This window comes from Bubalus kerabau, chromosome 7 (assembly GCF_029407905.1).
Source record: "Bubalus kerabau isolate K-KA32 ecotype Philippines breed swamp buffalo chromosome 7, PCC_UOA_SB_1v2, whole genome shotgun sequence".
In the NCBI taxonomy this organism is placed as follows: Eukaryota; Metazoa; Chordata; class Mammalia; order Artiodactyla; family Bovidae; genus Bubalus; species Bubalus kerabau.
The window spans coordinates 114,267,364-114,294,225 of NC_073630.1; positions in this window are offsets into that span (position 1 = coordinate 114,267,364).

Consider the following 26,862-nt stretch of genomic DNA (forward strand, 5'->3'; position numbering starts at 1 on the left):
TCACATTGCTGCTGCTGCTAAGTCACTTCAGTCGTGTCCGACTCTGTGCGACCCCATAGACGGCAGCCCACCAGGCTCCCCCGTCCCTGGGATTCTCCAGGCAAGAACACTGGAGTGGGTTGCCATTTCCTTCTCCAATGCGTGAAAGTGAAAAGTGAAAGTGAAGTCACTCAGTCGTGTCTGACTCTTAGCGACCCCATGGACTGCAGCCCACCAGGCTCCTATGTCCATGGGATTTTCCAGGCTAGAGTACTGGAGTGGGGTGCCGTCGCCTTCTCCAAAGCTGACACTACCATGTATAAAATAGATGGCCAGTGGGAAGCACTCTATGGGCACAGAGAGCTCAGCGCAGTGCTCTGTGACAGCCTCGAGGGGTGGGATGCAGAGGGTTAGGGAGGAGGCTCAGGCTGGAGGGGACATATTTGTACTTGCGGCTGATTCACATTGTTGTTTGGCAGAAGTCAATACAATATTGTAAAACAATTATCTTCCAACTAAAAAAAATTGTTTTAAAGGAGCTATCTTCACATAGGCTATTTATCTTTCTTTCTTAAGGACATTAAACATTTTATGCTTAAAAAAATTATGTTCGTTTCTTCCACCTGCTATGACAACACATGACCACAAACTCAGTGACTTTAAACAACAGGGATTTATTTATTCCCTTCCAGTGCTGAAGGCCTGATGTCTGATAGTAAGGTGTCAGTAGGGTTGTACTCCCTCTGAAGGCTGAATGATCTGTTCTTTGCCTCCTTGGCTCCTGGTGGCACAGGGTGTTCCCTGGCCCATGGCCACATCACTCTGCCTCCAATGCCATGGGATTTTTCCTCTTCTATGTCTTCCCTCTGTGTGTCTCTTATAAGGACATTTTTCATTGGATTTAGGGTCCATCTTGATAATCCAGATGATATCCTCAACTCAAGATCCTTAACTCAATTACATCTATAAAGACCTTTTTTTCAAATAAGTTCATATTCATGGGCTCCAGGAATTAGGACATGGACATATCTTTTCGGGGACCACCATTCAACACACCACAAGTCTAGCTTTTGTATTTCTTGGAATCTTGAATGAAATTATGCATGCAAAGCTCTCAGAACAGTACCCGACAGGGAATAGATTTTCAATAGCTATGATGATAATAATGAAGATGATGAGTTATGGTGATTATCTCAGAAGCTGCTATATACATAATCATTCATACTTGGTTTCTTTTTTTTTTTAATGTGTTTCTTAGATCAAAAAAAGTTAACTAATATGCTTAAGACATATTGCTAACACCAAGGATTTATATGGACTTCTCAGGTGGTGATAGCGGTAAAGAATCTGCCTGCCAGTGCAGGAAGATATTGCAGGAAGAAATGCAGGTTCAATCCCTGAGTCAGAGAGACCCCCTGGAGAAGGAAATGGCAACCCACTCCAGTATTCTTCCCTGGAGAATCCCATGGACAAAAGGGCCTGACAGGCTACAGTCCATGGGGCTGCAAAGAGTCAGATGTGACGGAGTGACTGAGTACAAGGGTTTACACAGGTTTTTCTGGCTAATTTTCACTTCAACAACAAAAAATGCAGTTAACCAGAATTCTCCTCCACCATCACACATGAACCTTGACAGTGCATCCAGTAGTAGCTATTTCCCCAAAGGAGTTTATACATGCCAAAGGCATGGGGGTCTTTACTATTTGCCAGCACCCAAAAATGAATGACTTTATTGGAAATGAAGTTGGAGAGATCAAGTGTGTTTGATTATGGACTTGGAAAGGCTAGGAAAGCAACTATCAAATAATCACCTAGCAAGAAGACAGATATAAGGTTACCAAGCCTGGCAAAGAGACAACCTTCCCCAGGTCACTCCTTGAGTTGGTGACGAAGCAGAGACTAGGACCCAGGTCTCCTTATTCACCCCAGTGTTATTCTCACCAATGATCTGCCTCATGTTGTTGACACTACTTAGAGCAAGAAATTAATATAAATAGTAAGATTGGCTATTTAAAAGAATGAAGAAGGTCAAGCACTTTAGCACAGGCTTATTGTCATAAGCTTTCGACATTCTACTCCAATAGACTCATATAACGGTATAGGTAACAGCCATATAAACTTATCAGCTCAGCTGCTCAGTTGTGTCCGACTCTTGCAACCCCGTGGACTGCAGCACACCAGGCTTCCCTGTCCATCACCAACTCCCAGCACCTGCTCAGACTCATGTCCATTGAGTCGGTGATACCATCCAACCATCTCATCCTCTGTATATTTCATTTTCATTTGGTAATAGCGACATAGAAAAGCCATGCAGTGTATTCCAGCCACTTCATTTTGACACCAAAGGCCCTCTATGACTTTCCTTGATAATATAATCACCTTCTGTTCCCCTTCATATACCTACTACTCCATTAAATGGGTCAACTCCATACCTATTCCATCCTTTTCCAGCCCACGTGTTGTCCCAGCTCTTGTTCTTTGTGTCCTGAAAACCTTCTTCTCCATGTCTACATCTCCAAGTCCTGCCATCCTTGAAAGGCTCAGTTTAAACAGAACAGGATCCAAAAAGCCTTTTCTTTTGCTTCTACCAGTATGTGACATTTCTTGTTTCTGAAGCCCCATTTCCTATTTTTTTACACCTCTCTTAAAACATTAGTCATTTCCTGATTTATATTTTTGTAGCTTCCTCTTAATCTGTTAAGATCTCAGAGACATCTGTAAAATAATAATTAAATAATATTTATCTTAGAGTGTATTATACACTGGAAACTCCCTCTTACCCAAGGACTTTCTGAGAAATGTTCATGGTGTTCCTGATACCATGACCACAGTATAAATGGACCAGGATGGGAATCCAGTTCCAGGCCAACCAATCCCTAGACTGACCAGAAACTCACAGGATCCAATTTTAAAATTTTTAGGATTTGAGGAGCCAGGTGACACTGTGTCAATAGCTTGAAGTCAACCATAGTGGAAATATCTGCACCATAGAAACTGGCAAACACTACGAATCAGAATTTTCCCCTACCCCAATCCCCTACAGATAGCCAGTTATTAAATATTTATCAGCACACCACTAATGCTAAGGAACTGAATCTTCTCCCTTGGCAGTTTGAGGGAGAGACCTATAGAAAGAGGCAGTGGTCCTTAACACAGACAAAAGCAGAATAACTTAGAAGAGACATCTGTAAGCAGGAAATTGAGACAGCAAAAGCTAGGAGGTAGCAAGGGCCACAAGGTGGAGAGACAGGATAGAAAGAAATTAATCTGTCATGGCAGGTTCGGTGAAGTTGTTATGATGACAAATTCTTGAAGTAGGAAAAACAGGTGCCCCCACCTTGGGTTGATGCTAATCCTGGTTCCTGGAGTCTCTGGCTAGATCCCATGTGATCTTTCCTAAATCCTTCTGTTCTGTGAGGCTGGCTCTGCAGTGATACCTGTTTTTCCCTTACTTCCCTGTCTCTCCTGAAAGACAGATCCTTATCACAGAGGACAAGTGGCCCAAAGAGGGACCATGATGCTTCACAGCTCATAAAGGACTTTCACATCCATCCTCAAAAGTCAACCTTCCAACAGCTGTGCTGGTTACACAGACCATCAGCTGCTGTAGGTGCCAGCCAGCCCATGAGACTAGAAGTTGAGGCTCAGAGAGTGTCTGGGACTTGCCCAAGGACATGCAGCTGGAGAACAGCAGAGGCAAAACATAAACTCATGTCTTCTGGTGTCAGGATCGAGGCTCTGTTCACTTCGGGCCTACATGAGATGTACGGGTCCAGATGAGTGATGCTCTGACATTCTGACCACACAGATCACACTGTGAACAACAAGCTTAGTCAACAATTATAAGTAGCACAGAGGAAAAGTAAAAGAGGAGACAGGAAGAGAGAAAACGTGATTTGAAAGTTCAGATGCCATATACAGATAACATGGTATAAAGGTAAACATGGGATTTCCCTGGTAACTCAGCAGTAAAGAATCTGCCTTCCAGTGTAGAAGGCACTGGTTCAACCCCTGGGTTGGGAGGAATCCCTAGAGAAGGAAATGGCAACCTACTTCGGTATTCTTGCCTGGAACATTCCATGGACAGAGGAGCCTGGGGGACTACAACCCATGGGTTGCAGAACAGTTGAACACGGCTTAACAGCTAAACAATAACAACAAAGGTGTACACACATATATGCACATACAACATGCAATATCAGATTCCCAGGTGGCTCCGTGCTGAAGAACCCACCTGCCAATTCAGGAGGTTCAGGTTCAATCCCTGGGCCACGGAGATCCTTTGGAGGAGGAAATAGCAACCCACTCCAGTATTTCCTGCCTAGTAAATTCCATGGAAAGAGGATCCTGGCAGGCTACAGTCCATGGGGGTCTCAAAGAGTCGGACACGACTAAACAACTGAGCACATATGCACATGTAACATCACATAGATTATAGTTCACGTATGTTCTTGGAGCATCAAACACACCTGAATTAAAGTCTTAGCTCCCTGTTCATTGGTCCTGAGAACTTGGGCAAGTCATTACTCCTATGAAACTTATTCATAAAGTAGATATTAAATTTCTTTATCTACTTCATAAGATTCTGATGCAGCTTAAAGAGAAAGTGGATGCAAACCATTTGGCACAAAGTTTGCCGTGAAGTAAATATTTGGTATATTTGGTGTATATTTGCTATTTTTTATGTAAAATAATAAGCATAACTAATAATTTGAATTTATCTGATTGTATTAATACTTAATTGATTTTAATGAGTCTTAAAATTTGTGAAAGGCACTGGTTGCTAATTAAATGACTGCTATACATAAATCAGTGGTGTTTTAGACATGTACACAGTCTGCTCTACAAAACACACATACACACAGGAAACACATAAGGCTCAAAATTAAATGTCTTTAAATAAAACATAAAGCAAAAACATCTGCTGCTGGAACCTGGTCCCTGGGCAGATTTGATTTTTGAAAATGACAAAGAGACCAAATTGTGCTTCGATTCCTGGGCTGTGTGAGAGTGGGACAGTGATTGCTTCCCTGGAGCTCACAGCCTGCTGGAGGGAAAGATGCAGATGCTTAAACAAAGGACATTGTATGCTGGACACACAGCACTCCGGGACCCTGGGCCAGCAGGGAATTCTGTAGCCACATCATAAACAGTGTTGCTGAATTTCCTTCCATTTTCTGAAACAGCAGCCACCACAAATGAGATGCTCTAACAGAGCCGTGAATGTGAAAAGAGCAAATTCATTAGGCTGCTGGAGGATAACACTCCTTGCCATCAGCAGAGAAATCACCTATATTTCCAGAGGCCTCGGGATGTGGCCTTATCATTTCCTAATAGAGCCTCTGCTAATATATTACAGACCGAGACCAGTTCCTCCTGGGAGATGAGTTTCTGTGGCCGTGACCTAGAAATTAGACTCAGGATGTCTGTCGGAGGTCTTCTTCAATGTAATTCAAATATAATTCTTTTTAAATATAATTTTAAAGTCAGTAAAATCAAACAAACAAAAAGACCCACGTAATATAGAGACAAGGATATCCACCAGCAAACCCATCCCCCTAACATAATTACCACCTTTTACGTAAAGGCTTTCCAGCCTGTCTTTCTCATGTGGTTGCTCTCACAGAATTGAATTGAGAGCACCCACATGATTTTGCAACATGAATTTCTGGGAACTGGGCTGGGGTTCCTTGAGGGTAAGTGACTTAAAGGGTGTCCATCTATTTCACTCACCTGCCAGGGGTTCAAGCAGAAAGTACTCCTAGAAGGAGACTCGAGGAGAGGAGTATGAGTTCCCGTTGGGACGGGACTGTCACAGGAGTGAGAATGAGAATCTGCTTCTCTGTCTCAGCCCAGCTTACCTTTGCCACCTTCCCACCTCACTTTCTCACTCATGCCCAGTGCTCCTGGCCTAGAGGACTGATTCCAATTTTCTGACCACTTCTCATGGCAATCAGAAAGGGAAAAAGTGCAAGCAGTGACAGATTTTATTTTCCTGAACTCCAAAATTACTGTGGACGGTGACTGCAGCCATGAAGTTAAAAGATGCTTGCTCCTTGGAAGAAAAGCTATAACAAATGTAGACAGCATATTAAAAAGCAGAGATGTCACTTTACCAACAAAGGTCCGTGCAGTCAAAGCTATGGTTTTTCCAGTAGTCATGTATGGATGTGAGAGCTGGAACAGAAAGAAGGCTGAGGGCCAAAGAATTGATGCTTTCGAATTGTGGTGCTAGAGGAAAAGATCCTGATACCAGGAAAGATTGAGGGCAGGAGGAGAAGGGGATGACAGAGGATGAGATGGTTGGATGGTATCACTGCACATGAGTTTGAGCAAACTCTAGGAGATAGTGAAGGACAGGGGACCCTGGCATGCTGCAGTCCATGGGGTCACAAAGAGTTGAACATGACTGAGCAACTGAACAACAACAACAAAGCTTTCTATTATTTTATATATATTTTATTAATTTCATTTTATTTTCACTAAGTGATGGTGTTACATGTATTAATTTATTGTAGCAGGAGATGACCAATGTTGACACCTCACTGTGATGATAAAATCCCAACATTAGCAAAGAGGCAACTTGATAGTGAAATTAGGTACTTGATATTAATATTGCTTTATCAGCCCTGGGATTTCTTTGGAAGGAATGATGCTAATTCTGAAACTCCAGTACTTTGGCCACCTCATGCGAAGAGTTGACTCATTGGAAAAGACTCTGATGCTGGGAGGGATTGGGGGCAGGAGGAGAAGGGGACGACAGAGGATGAGATGGCTGGATGGCATCACTGACTCGATGGACGTGAATCTGAGTGAACTCCGGGAGTTGGTGATAGACAGGGAGGCCTGGCGTGCTGCGATTCATGGGGTCACAAAGAGTCGGACACGACTGAGTGACTGATCTGATCTGATCTGATCTGATCTGATGTGTGCTCAACTGTGTCCGACTCTTTGTGGTCCTGTGCACTGCAGCCCACCAGGTTCCTCTGTCCATGGAATTTTTCCAGGCAGGAATACGGGAGTGGGTTGCCATTTCCTTCTTCAGGGAATCTTCCTGACCCAGAAATTAAACCTGTGTCTCCTGCTTTAGCAGGCAGATTCTTTACCTTCGAGTCATCTGGGAGGACAATGTTGCCAGAGTTGCTTCTCTCTTTGTGAACTTTTGCCTATCATAATTTTCTAATCTTTTACTTTTCATTTTTCACTTGATATTTTTAGAAGCATGCACTGTAATACATTGAATGTGTGTGTGCTCGGTCCCTTCAGTGATGTCCAATTCTTTGCAACCCTATAGACTCTTGTGTCCATGGGATTCTCCAGGCAAGAATACTGGAGTGGGTTGCCATGCCTTCCTCCAGGGGAATCTTCCAGATCCAGGGATGGAGCCCGAGTCTCCTGCATTGCCAGGAGGATTCTTTACCGCTGAACCAGAGAAGCTCCATTATAATACATTCAGCTCATTTCAGTCACTCAGTCGTGTCCTACTCTTTGCGACCCCATGGACTACAGCATGCCAGGCTTCCCTGTATAATACATTAAGTTGTATTTAAAAGAAAAGAAACTCAGACTCTGTCCTTTAACAGAGGCATTTAACCTGTTTACCAGCATATTTGGCCCTTATGAATTTCATTGAATCAATGTAAATTTCCTGTAAGGATAGCTGAACTACTGAAATAGTTTGGGGAGTGCAAAAGCTCCCTTTCAGGACAGCTAAAGTCCTTTGGGACTTTAAACTTCCAGTGTTCATTTGAACATATGGATGCTGACACCCTGCCCTGATTATTCCCTAAAGTGGTACCTAGTCAAGAAACAGGGTCCCACTGAATCAGAGCCAAGGAGGCTTCCCTTCATGTATTTGCAAGCTGCTTCCCTCTTTGATCTTAAAAAAAAAACTCTATTTATTTATTTATTGGCTGCACTGCATGGCATGTGGGACCTTAGTTTCCCAGACCAGTGTTCAAACCTGCACACCCTGCATTGGAAGTGCAGAGTCTTAACCAGTGGACCTCATGGGAAGTCCCCAACCTGCTTCCCTCTTTGCGTCTGCATTTGTCCTGCTTTGCTACTGAAACTGTCTTTTCAAACTCTTGGTTGAGGAAATGACTGCCTGAGTGATACTATTTTTGTGTTGCTTTCTAAGACCCAATTATCTCTGTGATACCCTGTAGTAGCAGTTTACTTTCCCTTCTATCCATCCATCCACCAATCCAACAAATGTTTACCATCATGCTTCATCCACCAGCTCTTGTTCTGGGTGCTATTATAATTTAAGTGTACAAGAAAACTACTTTGAAGGTCTAGAAAAATTCTACCCTTGAGGAATACCCAGGACTTTTCTATGGATAGCCTCAGCTCTGCAGACCACAACTTGGGTTTATTCTGGCCTCTTTCTCTGAGCACAGGACTGTGATCTGCGTTGCCATAGCTGACCACTATTCTTGGCCTTAGCTCCATGTAATTTTGCTCGATTGCAATAGTCCAGGGCCTTGGAGTCCCTCAGAGAGCTCCTAGTGGGGCTTTTCACATCTCCTCTTCTCACTCCTTCTTGGCATCCTGTGTCTAGCAGTGAGGACTGATGTTGGTTCCTCTCCACTCTGAGCCTCAGGCCATTTCATCATGACTATCATGGTTGCATTTTCTCAAGCTGATGGTTTCTTTTCTTCAGTGATGGCCCTTTTAAAAACTGACCCCATTAAAAAGAATACATTTGAATCAGTTCTAATGAGGTGAATGAAACTGGAGCCTATTATACAGAGTGAAGTAAGCCAGAAAGAAAAACACCAATATAGTATACTAACGCATATATATGGAATTTAGAAAGATGGTAATGATAACCCTGTATGTGAGACAGCAAAAGAGACACAGATGTATAGAACAGTCTTTTGGACTCTGTGGGAGAGGGAGAGGGGGGAATGACTTGGGAGAATGGCATTGAAACATGTATAATATCATATAAGAAACGAATTGCCAGTCCAGGTTCGATGAGGATACAGGATGCTTGGGGCTGGTGCACAGGGATGACCCAGAGGGATGGTATGGGGAGGGAGGTGGAAGGGGGGTTCAAGATGGGGAGCACATGTATATCCATGGTGGATTCATGTTGATGTATGGCAAAACCAATACAATATTGTAATTAGCTTCCAATTAAAAGAAATAAATTTAAATTTAAAAAAATAAATAAATAAAATAAAATTTAAAAAAATAAAATAAAAACTGACCCCAGCCTGGAAGGCTATTTGGAGCTGTGAGAAAGGAGCATCCTGTCCAAATGGATGGGTCCTCCTGCAGGCCCTAGAGTGGCTTCACCCCCAGACCTACTGCTGCTGACTTAAAAAATAGTCATAACCTAAAAGTTAAGAGTTATGTTTTACTCAGTGGAAATTTTTAGGATTCATGCCCGGGAGATAGCATCTCCAGTGACCCCGAGAGAGCTGTTTCCAAGGAGGCAAGGGGAGGAACCAGGTTATACAGAAGTTTTGTAACAAAAGGTAGGTAAGTCTGAATATCCCAAAATTATTGCTAATTAAGGAGAACCAGATATCCCAAGTTAAGGAATTTAACACTTTTCTATGTATAGAAGATACAAGAGTCTGAGCTCACTGAAATCATTCCTTTCATGTGCATCTCAGCTCTCTGGGACCAGTTTCCTGTGTTTTTCACATCCTGAGCTTCCTTGAGGCTCACCATAGGGAGTGGCTGCAGTCTGGTAGCTGTTGAGTGGCAGGAATTTGTCTCCTTTTTGAGTGCCCTTAGGGTTCAAATGGGCTTCTCTGGTGGCTCAGATTATAAAGAATCTGCCTGCAATGTGGGAGACCCAGGTTCTATCCCTGGGTTGGGAAGATCCCCTAGAGTAGGAAATAGCAACCCACTCCAGCATTCTTGCCTGTAAAATCCCATGTATAGAAGAGCCAAGCGGGCTACAGTCCATGGGGTCACAAAAAGTCAGACATGACAGAGTGACACACACTTCACTTTAGGGCTCAGAAACTCATAATGGAGGGCTGTAATTGCTGATGACTGTGATATCCTTGTTTATTCAGTCCTTTCAATGATTATTCAGGGTTGATTTCCTTTAAGATTGACTGGTTTGATCTCCTTGCTTTCCAAGTGACTCTCAAGAGTCTTCTCCAACACCACAGTTCAAAAGCATCATTTCTTTGGTGCTCAGCCTTCTTTGTGGTCTAACTCTCACATCCGTACATGACTACTGGAAAAAGCATAGCTTTGACTATATGGACATTTGTTTGCAAAGTGATGTCTCTGCTTTTCAATACACTGTCTAGAAAGCACATATACCCTGCATGTTTAGTGAATAAAACCTTACAAGATATAGGTTCCATGTAGTGACAGTAAATAGAAGGGTTGGTGCTCCACAGAGAAATGTATGAGCACCCCAACCTAATCTAAGCTTCTCAGAGGACTGAAGCTCCCAGAATGCCTGGGATCTGCCCATAGACACTCCCCCGGGCTGTTTAACTCCAACACTCAATTCTTTCGAATGCAATCAGTTCTGTCCCACAAAATGAAATCCTGTTACAAAAGACTGAGTGTCTGAGACCCTGCAGCCTTTCTGCTTGGCTCTGGACCCACCAGACTGACCATGTGAAGTCTGCCTTTCCAAGTCTGCAGTGAAACAGTAGACACCTCTCAAATACCACTGGAGCCCCCAAAACTGTAAGCTCAAACAGATTCCTATGTTCCAGTCTGGAGGCCAAATTCCTTCTTTTGGAAAACTCACTCTTTGCTCAGAAGGCCACTGGTCAGCATAGCTTAGCCACATTGACTCATAAAATTATCCTTCCCAGCCACAGGTCTATCAGTATTCAGAAAACTCCCAAGGCAGAAGAAAGAAAAAAAACTCTTAGAGATGTCAGCTCCTTCAGCCTCCTTTCCCGAATCTGGCAAGGGAGTATGATCACATTCTGTGTGAGAGAATCACCAGTTTTTAAAATGCTGACAAGGTTCAAATTAGCCCCAAGTGTCCTATAATGACTAATACACACAGGGCAGGGCTCCCTAGCTGCCACCTTCTCAGCACATTTCTGCACCCCAGGTCCAATCTACTTGCCCATGAGTCCTGAACCTTATGGGGAGGGGAAGACTTAACTACACACAATGAAAATGAGCTCTTTATCATTAGCTCTGACTCTTGCCCCAGCTTGCCACTCCTAGCTGGACTGTGCCAGATGGATTCCATTGCCAAGTTGTCATAAATGTCTTCCCAGCCCCAAGCCATGTGCCCTTTCTGCTTAGCTGTGTCTGGTATCATGGGAAAGCTCACACACACCCCTTCCCTCTGTGGGCCAAGGGGAAGCACCCACAAGGTGGTGGGAAGCCCTGGCTCAGAGTCCACATGCACACGGGGCCTGGCATTGATGGAAGCCCTGGAGAGTCTGCTGGTTTGATTCATTGTCTCAGTCATGCCCAGGCCCGAGAAGTCAAGCTTTTCGTCTTATCATTTTTTTTTTTTTTTTTTTTTTTTTTTTTAGCAAAGAATGTACTGTCTTCTGGGGCTTCCCAGGTGGCTCAGTGGTAAAGAATCTGCCTGTAGTGCAGGAGATGAGGGTTCAATTCCTGGGTTGGGATTGAAGACTCCTTGGAAACAGAAATAGCAATTCAGTCCAGTATTCTTGCATGGAGAATTCCATGGACAGAGGAGCCTGGCAGGCTACAGTTAATGGGGCCGTAAAGAGTTGGACACAGCTTGGCAACAGAATAACAACTAGTGTTGTCTTCTACAGGTGTGAAGCACCTTTCTGCTTTGGAGGAGACGTGCATCCACATAATAAAGGAGAATTGAAGTAGACTCACTGCTGGCTGCTCTATCCTTGGATCTCTCTTACCTGGGAAGCCAGGAAGGTTGGCAGTCACCCACAGAGTCCTTGTAAGGGTTACATGAGGTGCTGATCTTAAGTGCCTGGCTCCAGTGTGCATTGAACAGAGTGTCTTTCCTCTCCCCTGTTATCTATGGACCACTCTTGTTACAACTCAGTTCCCCACATGCTGTCCCATTGGATCACTCATATTCCCATGAGACAGATGTCGATTCCCTGGCCAGCAGAAATGGGACTTGAGAGTTGGCATGTCATCCTCCTAGCTTTGGGACCATGGGTGGTGGCCCCACAGTGTTCCCCAGTCTGTCCATGAACAACCTCGAGCCTTTCTGTTTCACAACATATCAGGGCAAACAGGTGTCTGAGGAAATAACAGCCCACAGGGAAAGGCCAGCCAGCATGAGCCTTGTGGGCCTCTGTGGCAATTCTTAGGCCACAAGTGGGCCAGACAGAGGAAGGAGCTGGGATTGGTGAGTGTGTGGGAAGCTGAGGGGAGAGTGAGTGAGGATCCAAGCCCCACGGTCCAGGCGGAGAAAGAAAAGGCCACCTTGCACGTGGCAAACAGCTATCTGAGATTCTAGAAGCACTGGTAAAAGACAGGCCATCACCCTGTGAGAGAAATATTAGGAGAAAGGCAGGCCCTCAGCTCCAGCTGCTATTTCAAGGCTACTGTCACCTCTAATCCAGAATACTGCAACAGTCTTTCAACTGGTCTCTTGCTTCTGACCTTGACTCCGTCAGCTGAGGCTAGGCTCCACATAGCAGCCAGAGAGCCCTTAAAGGCATGAGTCAGCTTATGTCACTTTTTTGCTCAAAACCCTGCAGTGACTCCCATCTCAGAGCAAAACCAAACTCCTCACAAGGCCTTGGAATGACCTCTGTGGTTGCTACAATCTGCCTTCCATCCCTGACCTCCCCTAATACTACTTCCCCACGGGCTTGTTATCTTTAATCACTAACTCATGTTTGACTCTTTTTTGACCCCATGGACTGTAGCCCACCAGGCTCCTCTGTCCATGGGGTCTCCTAGGCAAGAATACTGGGGTGGATTGCTGTTTCCTACTCCGGGGGATTATCTAGACTCAGGGATTGAACAGGCATCTCCTGCATTGCAGGTGAATTCATTACCACTGAGTCACCAGGGAAGCCTTCCCCACAGGCTTACTCTGCTCCAATCAAACCAGCCTCTTGGCCTGTCCACACACACACTAGGCCCATGTCCACAGTCCAAAGATCTTTCCACTGGCTCTTCCTCAACTCAGAAGACTTTTTCCCTGAAGATCTACTTAGTTATTCCATGGCTCAAATCTTGTATCAGCCTTGCTCAAATTTCCTATTCTCTGGGAGGACTACCCTGCCAGTCTACTTCCTACTACAAACTGCCCTCAGTCCGCACTGCCTTCATTTCCTTCTCTGTTCTTGCTCCTTTGTGTCTGCATTTTTTTTTTAATTTTACTTAAAGATATCCTCTGTATTTCAGTACAAGAATGTCAGCCTCACAATGGTAGCAGACTTTCTTTTTATTAATATAAATTTATTTATTTTAATTGGAGGCTAATTACTTTACAATATTGTATTGGTTTTGCCATACATTAACATGAATCTGCCACGGGCGTACATGTGTTCCCCATCCTGAAACCCCTCACCCCTCCCACCTCCCTCCCCATACCATCCCTCTGTGTCATCCCAGTACACCAGCCCCAAGCATCCTGTATCATGCATCAAACCTAGACTGGCGATTCATTTCACATATGATATTACACATGTTTCAGTGCCATTCTCCCAAATCATCTCACCCTCGCCCTCTCCCAGAGTCCAAAAGACTGTTCTATACATCTGTGTCTCTTTTGCTGTCTCACATACAGGGTTATCATTCAGATCATATCAGTTCCTCAGTTGTGTCCGACTCTTTGTGACCCCATGAATCGCAGCACGCCAGGCCTCCCTGTCCATCACCAACTCCCGGAGTTCACTCAGACTCACATCCATCGATCTTTCTAAATTCCATATATATGCATTAGTATACTGTATTGGTGTTTTTCTTTCTGGCTTATTTAACTCTGTATAATAGGCTCCAGTTTCATCCACCACATTAGAACTGATTCAAATGTATTCTTTTTAATGGCTGAGTAATACTCCATTGTGTATATGTACCACAGCTTTCTTATCCATTCGTCTGCTGATGGACATCTAGGTTCCTTCCATGTCCTGGCTATTATAAATAGTGCTGCGATGAACACTGGGGTACCAGGAAGAAATTTAAAATCTTAACAAACCCATCACAAGCACAGAAATTGAAACTGTAATCAGAAATCTTCCAGCAAACCAAAGCCCAGGTCCAGATGGCTTCACAGCTGAATTCAACCAAAAATTTAGAGAAGGGCTAACACCTATCCTACTCAAACTCTTCCAGAAAATTGCAGAGGAAGGTAAACTTCCAAACTCATTCTATGAGGCCACCATCACCCTAATACCAAAACCTGACAAAGATGCCACAAAAAAAAGAAAACTAAAGGCCAATATCACTGATGAACATAGATGCAAAAATCCTTAACAAAATTCTAGCAATCAGAATCCAACAACACATTAAAAAGATCATACATCATGACCAAGTGGGCTTTATCCCAGGGATGCAAAGATACTTCAATATCCACAAATCAACCAATGTAATACACCACATTAACAAATTGAAAATTAAAAGCCATATGATTATCTCAATAGATGCAGAGAAAGCCTCTGACAAAATGCAACATCCATTTATGATAAAAACCCTCCAGAAAACAGGAATAGAAGGGACATACCTCAACATAATAAAAGCTATGTGTGGCAAACCCACAGCAAACATTATCCTCAATGGTGAAAAATTGAAAGCACTTCCCCTAAAGTCAGGAACAAGACAAGGGTGCCCACTTTCACCACTACTTTTCAACATAGTTTTGGAAGTTTTGGCCACAGCAATCAGAGAAGAAAAAGAAATAAAAGGAATCCAAATTGGAAAAGAAGAAGAAAACTCTCACTGTTTGCAGATGACATGATCCTCTACAAAGAAAACCCTAAAGACTCCACCAGAAAATTACTAGAGCTAATCAATGAATATAGTAAAGTTGCAGGATATAAAATCAACACACAGAAATCCCTTGCATTCCTATACACTAATAATGAGAAAACAGAAAGAGAAATTAAGGAAACAATTCCATTCACCATTGCAATGGAAAGAATAAAATACTTAGGAATATAGCTACCTAAAGAAACTAAAGACCTATATATAGAAAACTATAAAACACTGGTGAAAGAAATCAAAGAGGACACTAATAGATGGAGAAATATACCGTGTTCGTGGATCGGAAGAATCAATATAGTGAAAATGAGTATTCTATTCAAAGCAATCTATAGATTCAATGCAATCCCCATCAAACTCCCAACGGTATTTTTCACAGAGCTAGAACAAGTAATTTCACAATTTGTATGGAAATACAGAAAACCTCAAATAGCCAAAGCAATCTTGAGAAAGAAGAATGGAACTGAAGAAATCAACCTGCCTGACTTCAGGCTCTACTACAAAGCCACAGTCATCAAGACAGTATGATACTGGCACAAAGTCAGAAATATAGATAAATGGAACAAAATAGAAAGCCCAGAGATAAATCCATGCACCTATGGACACCTTATCTTTGAAAAAGGAGGCAAGAATATACAATGGAGAAAGACAATTTCTTTAACAAGTGGTGCTGAGAAAACTGGTCAACCACTTGTAAAAGAATCAAACTAGAACACTTTCTAACACCATACACAAAAATAAACTCAAAATGGATTAAAGATCTAAACATAAGACAAGGTAGCAGACTTTCAATTTGCTCATGACTATACTCTAAGGTCTGGCACCCCACTCCAATACTCTTGCCTGGCAAATCCCATGGACAGAGGAGCCTGGTAGACTGCAGTCCATGGGGTCGCTAGGAGTCGGACACAACTGAGCAACTTCACTTTCACTTTTCACTTTCATGCATTGGAGAAGGAAATGGCAACCCACTCCAGTGTTCTTGCCTGGAGAATCCCAGGGACAGGGGAGCCTGGTGAGCTGCCGTCTCTGGGGTCGCACAGAGTCGGACACAACTGAAGCAACTTAGAAGCAGCAGCAGCAGCAGCATACTCTAAGGTCTGAGAATAGACCTTGACAAACACTGGGTGTTTCATAAACATTTTTGAAAAATGAATGAATAAATGAAAGAAAATGTGCTTTGGAGCCAGACAGACTCAGGGCTCAAGTATACCACCATCTACCACTAACCCACTGATCTTTGGAAGGTAGATTTAGCTTTCAGGGCTCAGTTTTCTCATCTGTAAAATGGGAATTGTAGTTTATACCTCATAAGATTGCTTTAGGGATTAACTAGAAGAACTTCACATAAAGTTACTGGCTATCAGTAAAAGCTAATTTTCTTTAAAATTATAATTTTAAAATTAAAAATTTTTAGGAATTTTTCAGCACCAAAGTATCTGAAAGTGAAAGTTGCTCAGTCATGTCCAACTCTTTGCGAACTCATGAACTATACAATCCATGGAATTTTCCATGCCAGAATACTGGAATGGGTAGCCTTTCCCTTCTCCAGGGGATCTTCCCAACCCAGGGATCGAACCCAGGTCTCCCACATTGCAGGCGGTTTCTTTACCAGCTGAGCCACAAAGGAAGCCCAGGAATACTGGAGTGGGTAGCCTACCACTTCTTCAGTGGTCTTCCCCCACCCAGGAATTGAACCAGGATCTCCTGCATTGCAGGCAGATTCTTTACCAACTGAGCTCTGAGAGGTTGCTTATTTTGATATTCTAAGTTTCAAAAATCAATAAAAACTTCTGAACACCAACCTGTACCAAGAACTCTGCTAGTCTAAGTGAATAAGAATAGATAATAAAACAGCTGTGCACTCAAGGAGCTCAGAGTCCTTGAGAGTCAGAGCCAACAGTTCAAAGCTTGACATGTTCTCTTAGAAGCATTCAGAATGTGTTTCAAGAGGAAACAAAAGCAGCATAAATTAGCTTTCTTAAAAGCGTATTTTGAAATAACTTTAGATTGGCAAGATATTGCCAAATAATGCAGAAATCTCTGTACCCTATGTCCAGCTTCCTCCAGTGTTGATATCTTCCATGTATGTCATGTTGGTTTGGTTTAGTCACTAAGTAGTTTCCGACTCTTGCAATGCCATGGACTATAGCCATCCAGCTCCTCTGTCCATGGGATTGTCCAAGCAAGAATACGGGAGTGGGTAGCCATTTCCTCCTCCAGGGGATCTTCTCCACCAAGGGATCAAGCCCCAGTCTCCTGCATTGCAGGCAGAGATTTTACAGACTGAGCCACCAGAGAAGCCCCCATGTATCTTACATTCATCATCAAAACCAAGAAATTGACATTGATCAGTTGCAACTACAGAACTTATTCAGATTTCACCAGTTTTTACATACATTCTGTGTGTGTGTGTGTGTAGCTATGAGATTTTATCACATATATAGAGATTAACTGTTAAAGAAAATCAGAAAACATTTCACAAAAGTAACACAGTATCTTGTGTTTTTCCTGAGGTTGTGAATTTGATATTTCCATTTTACAGATAATATAATGAAATTCATAAAGCTAAGTGACTTGCCTAAGATGACATAATTCCTAAGTGGCAGAGCTGGTACCTGCAATTTTCTGACACTCAACATGTATTGACATGAAAAACCTTAATGTTGGAAGTTAGGGTGCAATAGCATTAGGAGTTATCGAGGCTTTGTTTTCAGACTTATCTTGCCATAGAGACGTTTGCAGCTATAGAACTGCTGTTTTGTAAGTATCAAATTGCTATTTTCTTTGATCTTGCCCCAATATCTGGGCTCTGGAGTATCTAGGATATAAAATGCAAAAAAAAAAAAAAAAGCACTGATATTTCAGGATGACCTGAGCGAAGGATTCCCCAGGACTTTCCCACTCTTAGATGTGCCAGCCAGACTCACCTGTCTGGGCTGTCAGAATCCTATAGAGCAAAGAAAGCAAAAAGGTTTAAAACGAGGGCCATGGACAGAGGCTTAAACAGCCTGGGAGGAATCCTGCAGAAAGAAAGTGACCATTGTCCTTTCCTCTGAAGCTCCTCTCTATTGCCCAATTTGAAAGCAGCTGGGTCTGAACCTCAGCCAAGAGATAAAGGGCTTTTTTTTTTTTGGCTAAAAGAAGTAACTGTGATCACGATGGGCCAAAACAGGAGGGAAGTATTAAGACTTGAAAGGGTAACAGAGCTACAAAGTGTCAGAATCAGTGCTTTAGGATATGTATTAATTCTGCAAGGAGTCATGCAGTACCTGCATCAGGCATGCATACGTGATTATGAGACAACTCCAGGTCTTTCAGGGAACTCCCAAACTAGTAGAAGACTTGCTCATTTTGCTCACTGTTTTTTGAAAAAAATCTGACTCTTTCAGAATATAATTTAGTTATTAAGAACATAGTCTTGAAATACGAAAGTTTCGCTCATTCATTCATGTAATATTTATTCAGCGCCTACTAAGTTCGCAACACTGCTCAAGACACTAGGAAACAAAAGTCAACAAAACATACCTGGGGACTGAGAGACGGAGGGACAATGGACAGGAAGCAGAGCAAATAAATAATAGAGTATATTGTTTCTGTTCAGTCACTAAGTCATATCCGACTCTTTGCGACCGCATGGGCTGCAGCACACCTGGCTTCCCTGTCCATCACCAACTCCCGGAGCTTACTCAAACTCATGTCCATGGAGTCAGTGATGCTACCCTCCCATCTCATCCTCTGTCGTCCCCTTCTCCTCCTGCCTTCAATCTTTCCCAGCACCAGGGTCTTTACTAATGAGTCAGTTCTTCACATCAGGTAGCCAAAGAATTGGAGTTTCAGCTTCAGCATCAGTCCTTCCAATGAATATTCAGGACTGATGTCCTTTAGGATGGACTCGTTGAATCTCCTTGCAGTCCAAGGGACTCTCAAGAGTCTTCTCCATCACCACAGCTCAAAAGCATTAATTCTTCGGTGCTCAGCTTTCTTTATGGTCCAACTCCCATATTCACACATGACTACTGGAAAAACCACAGATTTGACTAGACGGACCTTTGTGGGTAACGTAATGTCTCTGCTTTTTAATACACTGTCTAGGTTTGTCATAGCATTTCTTAAAAGGAGCAAGAATCTTTTTATTTTGTGGCTGCAGTCACCATTCAAAGTGATTTTGAAGCCCAAGAAAATGAAATCTATCATTGTTTCCACTTTTTGCCCATCTATTTGCTATGAAGTGATGAGAGCGGATGCCATGATTTTCATTTTTTGAATGCTGAATTTAAAGCCAGCTTTTTCACTCTCCTCTTTCACCTTCATCAGGAGGCTCTTTGGTTCCTCTTTACTTTCTGCCATTAAAGTGGTATCATCTGCTTATCTGAGGTTGTTGATACTTTTCCTGGCAATGTTGATTCTGGCTTGTGAGTCATCCAGCCCAGCATTCCACCTGATGCACTCTGCGAAATAATATAGTATATTGGAAACTGGTAAATGCCATGGGAAAAAGAAAACATAGAATTAGGTTAAAAATCTCAGCAATATGGGGCAAGAGAGTTTATAAGGCAGTATTAGATAAATTTGTCAAAGTCAACCTTATTGAGAAGGTGGTATGTGAGCAGGGATCTCACATGAGATGAAGCAGGTGAGGGAGTGGGCGATTGTGTGGATATGGGATGGAGGAGAGGAAGCAACGCAGATGGGGGGACAGACAGAGACAAGACCCTAATGTGGAGCCAAGCCTGATCTGTCCAGGAACACTAAAGAAGGCCACAAAGTTAGGTATAAAGAGGGGAGGGGAAAGGGGGAAGAGAGTTAAGACTGGGCCGATTATAGAGAGCCATATTGGCCACGGTAGGATTTCTTCTTTTATTAAGTGACATGGGTAGCCACAGCAGAGTTTCAGCAGAGAACTGCCATCATCCATCTCGTGTTTCAACACACCCCAGTATTCTTGCCTGGGAAATCCCATGCACAGAGGAGTCTCATGGGCTACAGTCCATAGGGTCGCAAAGAGTCGGACATGACAGAGAGGGAACATACACAATATATATTGTTACAATACATAACCTGCAACATATTATAATACCAGTGTATTTATACAGAGAACACACAGAATATATACCTTGCATATATACAGCAGTATATGTATATACACACACATATAGATTACAACACATATACAAACACATATAGCTAGATATACTCAATAGCTAGTTATGGACACATATATACATAGGTAGATACAGCCATGGAGAAGGCAATGGCACCCCTCTCCAGTACTCCTGCCTGGAAAATCCCATGGATGGAGGATCCTGGTGGCTTCAGTCCATGGGGTCGCTGAGTCAGGCACGACTGAGCTACTTCACTTTCACTTTTCACTTTCATGCATTGGAGAAGGAAATGGCAACCCACTCCAGTGTTCTTGTCTGGAGAATTCCAAGGACAGGGGAGCCTGGTGGGCTGCCGTCTCTGGGGTCGCACAGAGTTGGACACGACTGAAGCGACTTAGCAGCAGCAGCAGCAGATACAACCACAGCAAATATATATGCTGTGGTTGTATCTGCTGCTGCATATATATATATGAAATTGAACTGGTGAGATTCCGAGAAAACTGCTACCAGGAGCAGGACTGTGAGGTTGGAGGAGGCGCAACCAATTCTGCCAGAAAAAGAAAATAACCTGGCATTTCATGAAGCAAATTAAAGTCCAAGTGTTTGGGGAGCGTCTCAGTGTTTGTCTTTCTGGTGAACTCCGGTGCTCTTGGCCATGGGCCCAGGCTGGAGAACCGGTGCAGGAAGGAGGCAGTCCTAGGCACCCCAGCCTGCCGAGATCACACTTGTAACACTCCTCTCGTGGGTCTCTCAGCCAAACATTGCTCAAGGACTCCAGAGGCAGGAAAACACTGTTCTGTTTGTGTTGGAAGTTTGGAGAATTTGTCTGAAACAGAGAGAAATTCCAGACTTTTAGAAGTTTATCTTTTATGTTTGGGAAATAAATAAAAACAGGACTGGTGTGTGGAAAGTCTTAGAATGTCCTAAGGAGGTGACATGGTCACATAAACATAAAATAAATAAGATATGTGAGGGGCATTTAGGAGGGAGTATCACAGAACACAGTGTCCTGGTTAATTTATCCGAATTGGACTTGACCATCTCTTACCCTTTTCACTAGGTGAAAAAGCATGGACTTTCATTTGATGGTTGGCTTTTGTTGTTTGCTGCCATCTGGTTGATTTTTAAAGAATCAATCTAGACTTTCTATGAAGATGGCATATTGAATATAGAGTTTGTTCCTCTGATCCACAAAAAGAAAGGTGATAGGGAAAAAATAAGTTCAATGAATAAAGAAATAAATAATAAATTATATCATTAATATATTATATGTTATATATATTGATATATAGGTGGTCAAGAATCTGCCTGCAATGCAGGAGCCACAGGAGATGTGGGTTCAATCCCTGGGTCAGAAAGAACCTCTGGAGGAAGAAATGGCAACCTACTACAGTATTCTTATCTGGGTAATCCCATGGACAAAGGAGACTGGGCTACAATCAATGAATACATACATATATGGAACAAATAAACTAACATATACATATATGTTAGTCACTCAGTCATGTCACACTCTGCGACCTCATAGACTGTAGCCCCCCAGATTCCTCTACCCATGGAATTATCCAGGCAAGAATACTGGAGTGGGTTGCCATGTCCTTCTCCAGGGGATGTTTCCAACCCAGGGATCGAACCCAGGTCTTCTGCATTGCAGGCAGATTCTTTACCATCTGAGCCACCCGGGAGTGATTTTATAAAACCACTCCCAAGTTTTATATACATATATGTATATATACATGTATGTATGTATACACATAAGATGGCAAGAGTGAACAATGACATTTTAGGAATCAGCAAACTAAAATGGACTGGAATGGGTGAATTTAACTCAGATGACCATTATATCTACTACTGTGGATAAGAATCCCTTAGAAGAAATGGAGTAGCCATCATAGACAACGGAAGAGTCCGAAATGCAGTACTTGGATGCAGTCTCAAGAATGACAGAATGATCTTTGTTTGTTTCCAAGGCAAACCATTCAGTATCACAGTAATCCAAGTCTATGCCCCAACGAGTAAGGTTGAAGAAGTTGAAGTTCAATGGTTCTATGAAGCCCTACAAGACCTTCTGAACTAACACCCAAAAAAGATGTCCTTTTCATTATAGGGGACTGGAATGCAAAAGTAGGAAGTCAAGAAATACCTGGAGTAACAACAAATTTGGCCTTGGAGTACAGAATGAAGTAGGGCAAAGGCTAGTAAGAGTTTTGCCAAGAGAATGCACTGGTCATAGCAAACACCCTCTTACAACAACACAAGAGAAGACTCTACATATGGACATCACCAGATGGTCAACACTGAAATCAGATTGGTTATATTCTTTGCAGCCAAAGATGGAGAAGCTCTATACAGTCAGCAAGAGCAAGACCAGGAGATGACTGTGGCTCAGATCATGAACTCTTTATTGCCAAATTCAGACTTAAATTGAAGAAAGTGGGGAAAACTTCTAGACCATTCAGGTATGACCTAAATCAAATCCCTTATGATTATACAGTAGAAGTGAGAAATAGATTTAAGGGACTAGATCTGACAGAGTGCCTGATGAACTATAGATGGAGGTTTATGACATTGTATAAGAGACAGGGATCAAGACCATCCCCAAGAAAAAGAAATGCAAAAAAACAAAATAGCTGTCTTTGGAGGCCTTACAAATAGCTGTGAAAAGAAGAGAAGTGAAAAGCAAAGGAGAAAAGGAAAGATATAAACATCTGAATACAGAATTCCAAAGAATAGCAAGGAGAGATAAGAAAGCCTTCCTCAGTGATCAATGCAAAGAAATAGAGGAAAACAACAGAATGGGAAAGATGAGAGATCTCTTCAAGAAAATTAGAGATACCAAGGGAATATTTCATGTGAAGATGGTCTCAATAAAGGACAGAAATGGTATGGACCTAACAGAAGCAGAAGATATTAAGAGGAGGTGGAAAGAATACACAGAAGAACTATACAAAAAAGATCTTCATGACCAAGATAATCACGATGGTGTGATCACTCGCCTAGAGCCAGACATCCTGGAATGTGAAGTCAAGTGGGCCTTAGGAAACATCACTAGGAACAAAGCTAGTGGAGGTGATGGAATTCCAGTTGAACTATTTCAAATCCTAAAAGATGATGCTGTGAAAGTGCTGAACTCAATATGCCAGCAAATCTGGAAAACTAAGAAGTGGCCACAAGACTGGAAAAGGTCAGTTTTCATTCCAATCCCAAAGAAAGGTAATGCCAAAAAATGCTCACACTATTGCACAATTCCACTCATCTCACAAACCAGCAAAGTAATGCTCAAAATTCTCCAAGCCAGGCTTCAGCAGTACATGAACCGTGAACTTCCAGATGTTCAAGCTGGATTTAGAATGGAACAATATCTGGTTCCAAATCAGGAAAAGAGTATGTCAAGGCTGTATATCGTCACCATGCTTATTTAGCTTATATGCAGAGTACATCATGAGAAACGCTGGACTGGATGAAACACAAGTTGGAATCAAGATTTCCGGGAGAAATATCAATAACTTCAGATGACACCACCCTTATGGCAGAAAGTAAAGAGGAACTAAAGAGCCTCTTGATGAAAGTGAAAGAGGAGAGTGAAAAAGTTGGCTTAAAACTCAACATTCAGAAAACTAAGATCATGGCATCTGGTCCCATCACTTCATGGAAAATAGATGGGGAAACAATGCAAACAGCGACAGACTTTATTTATCTGGGCTCCAAAATCACTGCAGATGGTGACTGCAGCCATGAAATTAAAAGACGCTTACTCCTTGGAAGGAAAGTTATGACCAACCTAGACAGCATATTAAAAAGCAGAGACACTACTTTGCCAACAAAGGTCCATCTAGTCAAGGCTATGGTTTTTCCTGTGGTCATGTATGGATGTGAGAGTTGGACTATAAAGAAAGATGAGTGCCGAAGAACTGATGCTTTTGAACCGTGGTGTTGGAGAAAACTCTTGAGAGTCCCTTGGACTGCAAGGAGATCCGACCAATCCATCCTAAAGGAGATCAGTCCTGGCTGTTCATTGGAAGGACTGATGTTAAAGCCGAAACTCTAATACTTTGGCCACCTGATACAAAGGGCTGACTCATTTGAAAAGATCCTGATGGTGGGAAAAATTGAGGGCAGGAGGAGAAGGAGACGACAGAGGGTGAGATGGTTGGCTGGCATCGCCGACTCAATGGACATGAGTTTGAGTAAACTCCAGGAGTTGGTGATGGACAGGGAGGTCTGCCGTGCTGCAGTCCATGGGGTTGTAAAGAGTCAGACATGACTGAGCAACTGAAGTGACTGACTGATACATACAAAAATGTGTGTAATTGTATATATATATATATATATACACACACACACACAAATATATATATAGCCAGGAATAAAGGGGGAAATAGTATCTTTCTTGGATAGTGGGTGGAATAAAGACACAGGTGTGAGGGAAGGCCTGCAGTTTGAGCCTCCTGGGCTCTGAGTCTGGAGTGGGGCTGAAGATTCTGCTTCTGAAAAGTAAATCAAACCAGCCCCCAACATGGGGATCCAGGACAAGGCTGACTACCCAAAGCCAGCAGATGGATTCATCAGGTTTTCCCACTTATGAAAAAGGGAGAAAATGACTGTTGCCCTCCCCCACCTAAAACTCTGCATTTGAGCCAATTTGGGTCTGAGAAAGCACAGAACTCACAGCCATCGCCTCTCAAGTAGGAATGGAGTCAAGCAACATGCTGACCAGGAGACTGGATCTACAACACTCCCATTAATAATATATGTGGAACAGGATTCCTAAAATGCTTGGGTGAGATCTAGGGATCTGTATATGGCCTGGGAGCAAGGAAAAGGCAACTGTCAAACCATTAGGTAAGGTGGGATTAATACAGGTGGAGAGAGAGAGGATAAATATAGTTCTCTCATTTAAATCTAAGCCTAAGCCTAGCTCTAATTCTTGGCCAACTCCTAGTGGAACAGAAGCCAGGAATTAGAAATGATTGTACCTCTAGAATTGGAGATATACTGGATCAAAGACTAGGAGGACTGATTAGAGGCATATGTATGTGAAAGAAGCAGCTAGATTCCTAGGGCATTCCTGTAGCCAAAATGACATAATTACTCTTCCGTCTTCACTCATCCCATGGCCACAGAAGACTTTAAGTTTACCATTGAGAACACTGAACCAGGAGACCCTGGGCTCTGGGGCACCAGGTATAGCCGAGGAAGGATGCAAAGCTAAAACTACTGAAATGAGAGTCCAAAATCCTTTTTCCCCTCAACTCCTGTCAGTCAGGCTTATACCCACAGGCAAGAGATTGGTGAATACAGAAACTCCTCAGGAGACAGATAAGCCCAAGTAAAAAGACCTACAATTGCTAGACAATTAGAAATTCTGCAAGAAAATAGCTGATTATTTGTTCAAATGCCTGAGAATGAAGTTCACCACTCACTAAGGCTTACCTCATGCGTTGGACTTCCAATAAGCTTTTAAGTGCCTAACTTTTTGATGTAAATGGATGGAAAAGAATCATCTTTTTTTTTTTTTTTTTTTTTAACAATCACTTCTAATATAATAAGCAGACCAACACAATTATTTCTTAAAAAGAAACCAGGAAATAGATAAAATGTGGGAAGCCAAATAAATCAAGGGAAAAAAACATTCCTGAAGAAGTCAAAGGTATTGCATCTATGAAACAGGAGCAAATACTATTTAAAAGAAAAGTCGCAAAACAAGCAATAACAACAACAACAAAAAAACCTCTTCAAAATTAAAAATCTAAACTAATCTGTTCTAAGGAAGGAAGGGAGCCTCTATAAAGACAGGCAGGTAGGTAACTATGCTATGCTATGCTAAGTCACTTCAGTCGTGTCCGACTCTGTGCAACCCCAGAGACGGCAGCCCACCAGGCTCTCCCGTCCCTGGGATTCTCCAGGCAAGAATGCTGGGGTGGGTTGCCATTTCCTTCTCCAATGCATGAAAGTGAAAAGTGAAAGTGAAGTCGTTCAGTCATGTCCGACTCTTAGCGACCCCATGGATTGCAGCCTAACAGGCTCCTCCGTCCATGGGATTTTCCAGGCAAGAGGACTGGAGTGGGCTGCTGTTGCCTTCTCCGGGCAGGTAACTAGGTAACAACAAACACCCAGTTCAAAGTAATATTCTAGAGGGATTTAACTGTTAATGTCTGATTAATAAGGAAAGGAAACAAGATGGAAGAGCAACATACAGGGTGTACATCTCTATCTATGATGGCTTATTTCTTAGAAAACACTTTAGAAGCAACTATGTCACCATTTGGCAAAGCTTTTTTTTTCTTTTTTTGATTGTGCCAGGGCTTACAGGATCTTATTTCCCAACCGTGGATTGAACCTGTGCCTTTGGCAGTGAAAGCCCAGAGTTCTAACCACTGGACAACCAGGGAATTTTCACTGATAAAGATTTGGGAAACTCTCATATCATTTCTTTTCATGCTATCTGTATTTTAAGTATTTCACGTAAGTTTTTTTTTTAATGTTAATTTTTCAACAATCCACTTTTTGCTACAATTCTTATATTTTTTAAAAATTCTAAGTACACACATATATAAACAATTGAAAAATACTTAGACGACATTAGCTTCACTACAAATTATCTCATACATGGAGCTTCAGTTATTTTAACTTTGAGAATAAAACTTCAGATGCATAAAATAGCTAGACATTTGACTATCCTGAATAAGTTTTTGTCGTTGCTATTAACTAGTATCAATTGAATATCTACTACATGGAGATGACTGTGGCAGGTTTTCTTCTACACAATACATTACAGAATATGTTCCCAATGTCAATTACTCATTTGCACTGTATTAACTGTGAATTCTGAATAATTCCCTAAATTTCTGATTCTTGTACAAAGGCCAATGCATTTCTTTATTGA